Source organism: Sphaeramia orbicularis, chromosome 12 (assembly GCF_902148855.1).
Source record: "Sphaeramia orbicularis chromosome 12, fSphaOr1.1, whole genome shotgun sequence".
Classification (NCBI taxonomy): Eukaryota; Metazoa; Chordata; class Actinopteri; order Kurtiformes; family Apogonidae; genus Sphaeramia; species Sphaeramia orbicularis.
The window spans coordinates 25,866,130-25,877,379 of record NC_043968.1 but is presented as its reverse complement, the minus strand read 5'-3'; the positions used below and the strand labels follow the sequence as shown (position 1 = coordinate 25,877,379).

At 37.2% G+C, this 11,250-nt stretch overlaps 1 protein-coding gene across 1 annotated transcript in view; it reads left to right on the top strand.

Moving 5' to 3' along the window:
* Positions 1–2,334: 2,334 nt before the first annotated feature.
* The window catches only part of syn3 (synapsin III), a 130,861-nt gene continuing 121,945 nt past the window's right edge, over positions 2,335–11,250 (top strand). The window contains exon 1 of the mRNA XM_030149013.1: positions 2,335–2,444. The gene's annotated coding sequence lies outside the window, so the exon portion shown is untranslated. The remainder of the gene's footprint in view (positions 2,445–11,250) is intronic.

Genomic DNA, 11,250 nt, shown 5'->3' with positions numbered 1-11,250 from the left:
CAGTCAACTTTTTACTTCTACTCCTTACATTTTAAAAAATAACCTCAATACTCCTATTTCATTTTGGCTTGTCATCTTTCAACAACAACAAAAAAACTATCCAGATAAATGGTGCCATCTGGATAGCATGAATTTGATTGTGGTTGGATGAGAAGTTTAAACATATACCATTCTGACACCCTACTGGTTTGTAGGTGATCCATCACATCTGACTTTTTACACCATTCCAATACTTATATTCAACTAGTCATCATATCTTCCTCTTCACGAAACACATGTTCATGCTCAGTAGGACATACATATGGTTCTTCAATACATTTGCATTGGACTAAAATGCCTTCATTTACAATGAGCATATATGCAGCTGAAACAGGTAGACTAGTGCATCCCAAATGTTTCAACATTAACATTTTAATTTAACATTATAGTCATTATGGCCTTTAGAAACATGTTTTTTTGGGGAGTGGGGTTGTGCACTAAAAACCCCAAAGCTTTTGTCCCAATGGTGTTTTTTTTCTCCTTACAGTTACTTTTATACTTTAAGTAGTTTTGAAACCAGTACTTTTACACTTTTACTTGAGTCTTTTTAAACCCTAGTATCTATACTTCTACCTGAGTAATGAATGGGAATACTTTGGACACCTCTGTTAACAGAGCATCTGTCATGTACAGTCCTTCTCTTTTGTGAGGCACTGTTCCTGACTTTGTGTTTAGAGTTTACTACCGTGAAGTTATCGTAACGGTTTTGAAGTTTAGGTTTATCAAAATCAGGGACAGTTAAGTGGTATCGTGGCTGCAGACCGTTGGTTAAAAAAAAACGGTGTACTGTGGGATTACATTCCAGTACATCAGTGTCTATAGACTGACTGTTTCTCCTTCTGCTCCTTAGTTCCAACATCTAATGTTAATCTCTGCTGATACCTATCTGACATGTATCTCTATCATCTCACTTAAGTGAAACGTTGTCTATTAATTCTTCTAAATGGCAGTTATTATTCATGTGAATATGACAAATGCACAATTTCAAACACAATATTTGTTACAAATCTGACAGACTAGGGCCAACATTGGCTTTCATTTGTAGTAGTAGGTGGAGTACAATATGCCTTTCTCTTGAATGTAATAGCCTTCAGTGTCAATGTACTGAAACAAATGATTTACCAGCCCCCAAAACCTAATGAATGAGCTTGAATATACTAATAACAAATAAGTTGAGTGATTATTTTCAATTCTTATCAATTGCTTAATTGTTACAATATTTCTGGGCCAGCTTTTAAGCAATAAACTAAAGCCTGTACTACTGAAATGAAGGCTATACAGAGGGTCTAAGTAGAGAAATGAAGTGTAGGGTTCCATAGTGACATCTAAATGTACAGAGTTAGGCTGCATTTATAATAATGATAAAATATATTTGAGTATACATTTAGGAATTACACAAATTAGCCTTAACTATATTTATATGAACCCGTAAGGCTGGTTCTAATATTAATCACACTCACTGTGCATAAAACAAGTTACTTTTTAAGGGCAAGCTGTAAAAATATTATATATATATGAATATATTGTACTTTTATTGAGCTAATAAATACTAATTAATTTCTAAATATTTTAACCCTTTAAATGCCTGGTGTTTATCATGATGCCATCGTGTTCTGGACGACAAAACAGAAAAATTACCTTATTTTCAATATATAACATGCAATGTACATTTTTTTGTGTTGAATCATTACAGCCTGTTATATATTAATTAACAGAGCAACATTAATTTTTATGCATTATTATTTATTGTCTAGTGTCATATACTCTCACTGTCAATTTATACGCAGTTTTAATGGGGTTCAATAGCACATTTTGTATGCTCTGTACAAGCATGTTCAGCACAAAAAAGCACAGAATGAACGCAACCAAAATTATTTTAAAAAAAGAAAGAAAGAAAGAAAGAAAGAAAGAAAGAAATGCACGTAAAATATGCGCACAACAATCCCATAAGTGTAAAAAAAAAAAATCAATGCAAAGATATGAAGGCAAATCAAACACCAGGAAAACAGATGACGCACTTGTGTTTAGATGGATTCTGTGTTGTGTTTCTTGAAGCTGCTCTTATTGATTACCAATAACCCTATTGACCAATCAGCATCGTGGAGCGACTGCGGTAATGAGCGCACTACACCCAACACGTTCCCGGCATGCATTGTGGAGAGGAAACGAGAAAGAGAGAGAGAGAGAGAGAGGGATAGGAGCAGATAGGAGAGAGGAGAGAGAAGGTGGTGGTGGTGGTGGGGGGGGTTTGGCTGGGAGGCTGAGGGAGGCTGAGGAGGACCGTGGATCAGAGCGCAGAAGAAGAAGCAGCAGCAGCATCAGCAACAGAAGAAGAAGAAGAGGAGGAGGAAGAAGAGGAAGAAGGGTCATTATCCAACACTTGCTCATCGCTGTCAACCGCTCAGGTAAATGGGTTTGGCATTCCTTATTCCTCTCTCCTGCATTCATCCTGTTTTGTTCCCAGTATTTAATCGTTGCGCGTTTTCTGCCGCGATCTGAGCAGTTGGAGCAGACCTGAGCCCAGTCCACACAATGGAGCTGAGCAGGTCTTTTTATCTGGGTTATGCTTTAGCCCTGGTATGAGGGTGTGCAGACTGAAGGCAGTGTGCAGAGCTGCTCTGGATGGACTACTGCAGGTTTGTGCAGGGATTCCCTCAGCCGTGTCTCTGTCTCTGCAGCCCACGGTCCAGTCACTCCTCCGCTGTGCGTCTCACCAGGGGAGGGGTGGGGGTGGGGGGGGGACACGGGGTATCCATTTCATGATGGTGACACTGGATTAAAAAGTCAAAAGGCAGATGGCAGTTTCAATCACACCAGAGGCCCCTTAGAGGCAGAAAAAAAACTTCAATGAATATTTTCCCCTGAACTGTTCTTTGTTTTTAAATCCCGTCTTAAAACCAATCTTTTCTCCTTGGCTTTTGAAACCATGTGAGATGTTTGAAGGTATTAGTTTTATTCTATTGTTGGTATTTGATAGTGGTTTATCGTTCTTGTTTTTTGTTGTTTTTAGTTGCATGGCTTTTTATGTTTCTTTTTTCTTTAATCTTCTTGTATTTTATTCTTTTATTTTGGTTTTAATTATTCTTTTGTACAGCACTTTGGTCCACTGTGGTTGTTTTAAAGTGCTTTACAAATAAAGTTGGATTGGATTGGATTGTCGGTCACATCTAGCCACCTGCATATTCTACACTGACAGATTATTCAGTTGACTGTTGTTTTATTTTATGGCTATAACCTACTTAACCCATAAACACCCAGTGCGACTTTTACGGCAGTTCCCAAATTAATTTTTCTCTCTATTTAACCTTTCTCAAATGATTTATCACCATTTATCATTATACTGTCCTCTCTATTTTGCATTTTGTCCGTGAAAATCAGGTATTTTACAGTATTTAGTTCATTCATTCATTTATTTGTTTCAAGCAGAAGGAAAAAAAAACTTTTATGTGTTCAAGGAACCAATAGCAGAACAAATACATTAATAAATAAAGGTGATCAAGACAATATAGCAATTGCCATGTACACTAGTAATAATGCAATAAATTCAATATGTGCTGCTCAAAAGGAGTGGGAAGAAGAAAACTTATTAAATCCCACCCTCATCTCACATGTATTTATGTTTGACCCATAAAGACTTAGTGCTACTTTTCTGTCAGTTCCCAAGTGGTTGTGATTGAAATGTTTCTCTCTATTTAACCTTTCTTAAGTGATTCATCACAATTTATTATGACACTATCCGATGTATTTTGCATTTTTCACTGTGAATCATGTATTTTCCTATATTTAATTTAGGTGTTCGTCAAAATTGACAGTAAATTCAAAGGTTAATATATTAAAACATAGAAAACTGAAGAAAAAGTTACTTTTTCCCAGCAAATCTATCAATAACTGAACATAAACTAAGCATCTCCATCCACTGTCATTGATCCAACTCCATGCGTTTTACGGGTGAATCAATGTTGAAGAAGATGACAGTGTTTCCATGGTAACTACAGAGCCTCTGAACATCCAAACAGGTCATATCTGATGACCATTAAAAGATGACAAACTGCATTTTACACCAATTATTTACATGTCTTGATAGGATTAGTGGATCAGAAGTTATTAAACATTTTAGATCAGCAGATGGTTTTGGTCTGCAGTGGATATTTGACTCTTTATGGGTTAAAACAAAATGGTCCCTTACAGATCCCCAGAATCATGTTTCATGGGATCAAACATAAATATGATAGGTTTTGCAGTTTTCAGTATTAGTTATGGCAGGTTTGTTATGAATATTAAAAACTAGTTCAAACCAGGGACAAACACACACATACACATGCCTTTAAGCCATCTGCAGTAAGACAATGCATGTGAAGAGCCTTGTCAGGGTTTTTGTACTCCGTGCATGTTATTTGTTCCCACTTTTCCTCTGACTTTGAATTTTAGGCAGTCTAAGTAGGCTGAATGACAAAAAAAAAAATCACACTGCAATTATCTTAACAGATTTTACAATTGAGATGAGTCATGTTTTTAGTCTGAATGGTGCCTTTTTAATTTCATTTTCACTGACACAAATATTAAAATAATGACATGCTTTTTTCAGGGCTCTGATCCAAAGAAGCATAGTCCTTCTAAAGTGGAGAGTAGGATTTATTGGCAGCGAGAATCCCACAATGTTTGATGGAGCATTTTAATGATATATTGTGACACATTTTACCTTAATCAAAGGGTTACCGCTCCTGCATTCTGAATATAGCACTTGACTTTACATTGTGGATCTTTTTTGATTAATTGTTCAGTCCTAGCCGCGAGTGGCTCAACTATGAAAGATGAGGTGATATCTTTCTGTCACTAATCAGGATTTGTCAATATTTCAGTTTTTGACAGTTCGTGGGTTATTTACTTACATTTTCCACAGTCTCAGCTCACTATCAGTCAGCCAAACCCAAGTCCTGATGAAAGTGACTGAGTTATAGAGTCTTTTACTCTAAATAAATGACACTTTTGGATGTTTTTGAAGCCCTGCAACTGTGATTAAGACAAACAAGATAAAACAGATAAATAAAATAGCATCTCAATATAAATAATAATAAATAAAAGTAATTAAGTAATATACAGTATAGAAATAATGTATTGTACAGTCCGTCAGTCCTGATATTAGCAGTTCATCTTTTATGGCACTTGGATAAAAACTGTTTATAAATCTGGAGGTGTGAGCCTGACTGCATGCATGTAATGTATGAAATAAACATATATTTCAGCTAAGGCTGTCAAAATTAACGCGTTAACGGGGATTAATCTATCATCATGTTTAATCTAATTAAAAATTTTAACCCAATTAACCCATCTGCAGCACAGAATGACTCTGAATGTCTCTGTCAATGCATTTGGGGCAGTTTGTCCAAGTAGAGTTAGTGTCACACATGAACAAATGGACAGTTGATCTGGTAGTGACAAGCAGCAGAACCAACCCATAAAGATGGAAGACACTAAACTCTTCCTCTTGGTTGATCCTCTGGATGGAAATATGAGGACAAAAAAGCCCCAGACGGAACAGTTGACCGACATAAATTATTATACACACTCTGCAGGAAGGAGTTTTCTTTTCACCGAAGCACTTCTAGCGTGAAATACCACATTAACACAAAGCATACTTTAGTCTGGGATTCTGCTTGCACTTCTGCTAACACGTCACCCAGCATGCCACCAACATGTTAAGTGCATATATATATATATATTCCTTTTCTTCTTGAGTCTGTTTGCTTATGCAAAATGAAATGTGATAAATATAGATTCAAAATCAATGATTTTTTTTTTGCACAAAGTCTTTTTGTATCGGTATTTATGCAGAGACTTTTCAGACATAATAATAATAATAATGATAATAATAATAATAATAGTAATAATAATAATAATAATAATAATGGATTAGATTTATATAGCGCTTTTTTGGTCACTCAAAGCGCTTTACATTATTGACCCATTATTCATTCGCTCTTACATTCTCCCTCTGGTGGTGGTAAACTACATATGTAGCCACAGTTGCCCTGGGGCAGACTGACAGAAGTGTGGCTGCCAATTTGCGCCAACGGCCCATCCGACCACTACCAAACATTCATAAGCATTCATGCACCAGTGTGAGTGGCACTGGAGGCAAGGAGGGTGGGAGGGTGGGAGGGAGGGTCTTACCCAAGGACACAACGGACTGACTAGGACAGAGCGGGATTCGAAAAATTGTGTTACAGACATGAATCAATACAAACAAGAACAGTCCCAACCCCCTGCTTCCCACAGATGCTCCAACAGAGCCCCACACCTACCAAAAAATGAATAAATAAATAAAAAACCCGCTGTACCATTTAGCAGATTGCCTTTAATTCTGCATACAACCACATATATCGTATACATTAAAGAGAAGGGAGATACATTTTTATACATGCAAATAGAGCAAAAGTGGTCCCTATGAGTCCTAAATTCTCTATAATAAAGGGTCAGTCTTACAAATTACATACATTAGTCTGGGATTCTGCCAGCGCTTCAGCTAACGCGTTGCCTAGCTTGCCACCAACACGTTAAGTGCATATATATTCCTTTTTTTCTTTGAGTCTGTTTGCTTATGCAAAATGAAATGTGATGAATACGGATTAAAAATGAATGATATTTAATCGGGATTAATCTAAATTAATCCACATCAACCCTATGATTAATCTGATTATAAATTTTAATCGTTTTACAGCACTAATTTCAGCTTCATTTATAGTTCAGAAGTTACTCTGGATGGATGGATGGATGGATGGATGGATGGATGGGTGGGTGGGTAGATAGGTGGAATGGGTGGATTACATCTTAACTCTGAATACTGGAGATACTGATGCCTTGCTGCTAAAAAAAAAAAAATAGCATGAAATATTTATCAGCCAATCAGGAGGCTGACACAAGTGTTCCTCCATAGACAGTTATCTATTTTGTCTCCCAGCAGATGCTCATCAGTATGAAAGGCTGGCTGCAGCCTCTAGGACACCACTGATCCTTCTCTAGTGAAATCACAAACTCCTCCTAAATGTAATACTTTTTATTTTATCTGGAATCAACTGGTTAAGTGCCACACACCAACTGTGCACCAGACTTTGTAGAGAAAAGTGTGTGGTTTGTGAAGGGATGAGACTTTGATGTAGAAATGAGTTGTAGTAACGTGGGGGCTGTTTTTCTTGAATGGAGTTTTGAATCAATATGCTGCTACTGTTGATATTGAAATGATTCATCCGCAGCCTCTTAGTCATGATTCAAAATGAGTCGTGCATTGTATTAAGTAGGATTGTGTTTTTGTTTTGAGGCTCTTGTTTTGAGCAAGATCTGTGTGTAAATATATATATTTTTTTGCTTTTGTATAGCGTTGAACCAGTTACACCTTTTCTTCTGTGAGTTTAGAGGAGTTCATTGATTATCTGATCCTAAAACCGGCCTACTTATGTCTACTCCAATAATCAATGAACCATTTAAGTCATCTGTCAAACAGCAAAAGCGACAAACCAAAACTTTACAAGTAACAGCCTCTTCATGTGAATTGAGTTTAATTTGTTTTAGATCTACGGTTGAGTTGTAGAAGTTTTGATATTCCTCATTTCAAAGATTCACCATGACGTACCCAACATAAACAAATGGAACTGTGAGGCCAGTCTATGGTTAGCCTGGTTAGCCATCTGGTTTTCTCAGTGTATTCAATCCTGAGAGAACAGTCTGGAATTGGGCCGATCACTGTGAAATATGCACTATCTATTTTATACCGACCAATCACAAGTGTGGGGGGCAGGTGTTTCGCAATGCGTCATATGCAGCGACTTCTTTCTGTCGCGAGTCAAAGTCAGTTCCATGTCCACAAATCTCTTTACAGCTGTTGTCGGTTGTTTACTTAATTCAAAAATAAGGATTGAATTACAGCTTACACCCTGTATTCTTAAATTTCTCTGACAAAAGCATCAGTAATCATTCACTGAAGTTTCTATTAAAAAAAAATAATAATTAAAAAAATAATAAATTGCATTAATGAAGCACTTTTCATTCGGCGGAATCTCAAAGTACTACTGAAAGTTCTACTCGAACACCACCACTGCGCGCCATGATGGAAACATGCTGAGCTTTGTTTACATTAGGGATCTACTCGTCACATAATTACGTCACATCCATCTTATCTGTGATTGGTTTACTCGACATCTGTTAGTCTCGCTTTTATATTTGGATTCAAGCCCCCCTCTCTAGTTGTCATGAACTGTGGAAGGATTTGTGTTTGTTTTTTGTAATGTTAAATACACAGGTAAGAAACAAAATCTGGTATTAATAGATGTAGCTGTTCAAATGATGCACTCTCAGTCTGATTTTTGAAAGTATTGTCTCTGGCTATTTATCTGGTATTTATCTGGTATTTATCTGGCTCCTCGTACTGACTAATGAAAGGTAGTCATGTGCAGTAATGTACACTGGTATGGTCTATTTGCCTCTTTCTTATCTTCTTTACTTCTCTTTTATTCTTCTTTTACTGTTGTTTTTATGCTGTTCTTATGCTCGTTATGTGTTTCTGTGTGAAACTGTTAGTTGCAATTTTCAACAGGACTCCCTAGAAGATGACCTCTTGTGTTTCAATGGGATGTTCCTGGATAAATAAAGGATAAATAGATATATAAAATATAGGAAATGTGAAGTACTGGGCCTGCGAGAAGAATAAATTATTCTTAAATTCTTGTCATATTTACCAAGTTTATTTTGTTAACTTATTTTCAATTACTGAATGTGTTTTTCATTACTGTGAAGCAATTTTGAGTTTGAAAATCCTATACGCTATATTATTTGTTGACTTTCTGTTTGATGCAGTTGGCCTTCATTATGTTTGAGTCATTTCCATAGTTTTACAGTTCAAATTTTGCTAAATCTCACATATACAAACACATACTACTAAAAAAATAAGAGAAAGTTCATATTATTAGAATATAAAAAAGTTCTTGCAGATAGCCCATTGAGATACATGGAGCCTACTATTAACTGCTGAATGTTATTGAAATTGAATTGTAAGACCAGTGAAGATTCTCTCTTGAGTTAAAGAATTTAAACACATCACCTTTTCCAGCGTTTGGGGATATTTTCTAACCCGTCTGCTTTCAGCTGCTCCCTTTAGGGGTCACCACAGCATATCATCTGCTTCCATCTGACCCTGTTCCCTGCATCGTCTGTCACTCCACCTACCTGTTTGTCCTCCTTCAACACATCAATGAATCTCCTCTTTGGTCTTCCTCATTGCCTCCTGCCTGGTAACTCCATCTTCATTATCTATCCCTCCTCTGCACATGTCCACTGATTTGCATAGTTAATTTAGTAGATGTTTTACACCAGATTCCCTTCCTGACGCACTCCTTTCCAGAACTAGAAATAGGACTAGGACTAAAAGTGGAACTAGTTGCTGTTTTCAATCAACCTACAGATTTAGCTGGTAATGATTAAGTGATAATGAAAGTGTGCTGATCTGTAAAGGCAGAGAAAAAGATCTTCTGGTGGGGTTAATCTCCTGCCTCAATGCTTGTCTGGTTTGTGTATCTGAGCAATAATGTGGTGTCTGAGGTACCATGAGGTCACTGAGTGGTGACTTGGCTGTGGCTCCTCGCCTCACCAGCTCATCACATCACTGCTGTAGACACTCTGAGTGAATGTGCTGTTGAGTACAGTTTGTCACTGCAGTCGCTAAGGTTCACAGTTCAATGATGACTTTCCCATGTCTGCTGGGTGTTCTGCAAACAGTCTGCATACCGAACTATTGTAATGGTAGTGTACAGTCCTCGCTGTAGTATTCTGTGTTGTCGGGTCATTCTATTTAAAGGTAACAGAAGGCAGAGCAAAACTAAAGGCAGTGCAGGGAGAACATTTCCGAGCAATTCTGGATCTTCACACCATGAAATTAACATCATAAATCTAATAGTGCCTTCGCAAGCTGATTAAAAATAAGCAGCCGATTTTCACACAACCTCCCACAACAGCTCAACACTGTACTTGCTATAGATGTGTCATGACTGCAAAAGCAAGAACATGCAAATAAATGATTTCATCTTGAAATTCACACTGTCATGTAAACATTGTCCTTTGGGTCCTACTATTTTTACTATAATGGTGAGCATACTGTAGTTCAATTTGCATATGGATAATGTTCCTCTGTAACCATTTTCCCCCACAGTTTTTCACTTGTTCAGTGTTAATCAGCCTTAAAAAGCTACCCACCCTTGAAGAATTTCATTAAGCTGGGATGTACTGAGGATTTTACTGTGGTATAATGCTCCAGTTGTTTGTTTTTGTCAGGAAGCAGAACAGACTTTCCCTTAACTACTGTCTGTGTAACTACATAACAGAAAATCAGTGATTAGAGTATTTTAAAGGGCTGGTATGAATCCATAAATGATTCAATACTGAAGACTAAAGTCTTTGCTTGAGGTATCCTCTACTGAAGCTTTTTCATGGGTCATTTAGCCTGTTGGTGCACTCCTAGTAGCAACATTAAGGAGTTGGCAGAGTGTTAGCTACAATGGTGAGTCATAATGTCAGCATCACTATTATCTGTAACATTAAAGTGGTGGGTAACTAAACCGAGTTGCGGCATCCTAATGCTGAACCGTGAGTACAATATGGAGTGGGTTGCTAAGCGACTGCAGATATACTGTAATTTATTGATGTTGTCATCATCATTTGCTAAGTGCAACACAAATAACAAACAAGTGAAATGAAAACAAAAGATTGTCCAGAGTACTGCATTGCATAGGCCGGTAAATGAAAGTTTACAAACAAGAAATGCTCTGAGAAGTATCAGATTGAAGTAGAACAATGTGGTATCAGGATCAGAATACTTTACTAATCCCAGGGGGAAATTAGTGGGTGTTTCAGTCGCTCCATTCAAGTATAATAAAAAAGTAGCAGGAAAGAAATTATCAATACAACAGAAAAGTAAAATATATAACTAGAGGCACTCGGAGAGTGCAGACCTCCGCCAAGGCAGATCAGTGCCCCCCCTCCCCGATGTTTGTTTGTCTGTTTCTTTGTCTGTCTGTCTGTCTGTCTGTCTGTCTGTCTGTGTGCAAGATAAGTCAAAAAGTTATTGACAGATTTGGATGAAAATTTCAGGAAATGTTGATACTGACACAAGGAACAAATGATTAAATTTTGGTGGTGATCGGGGTTGGGGGGGTAGGGGGCCCACTG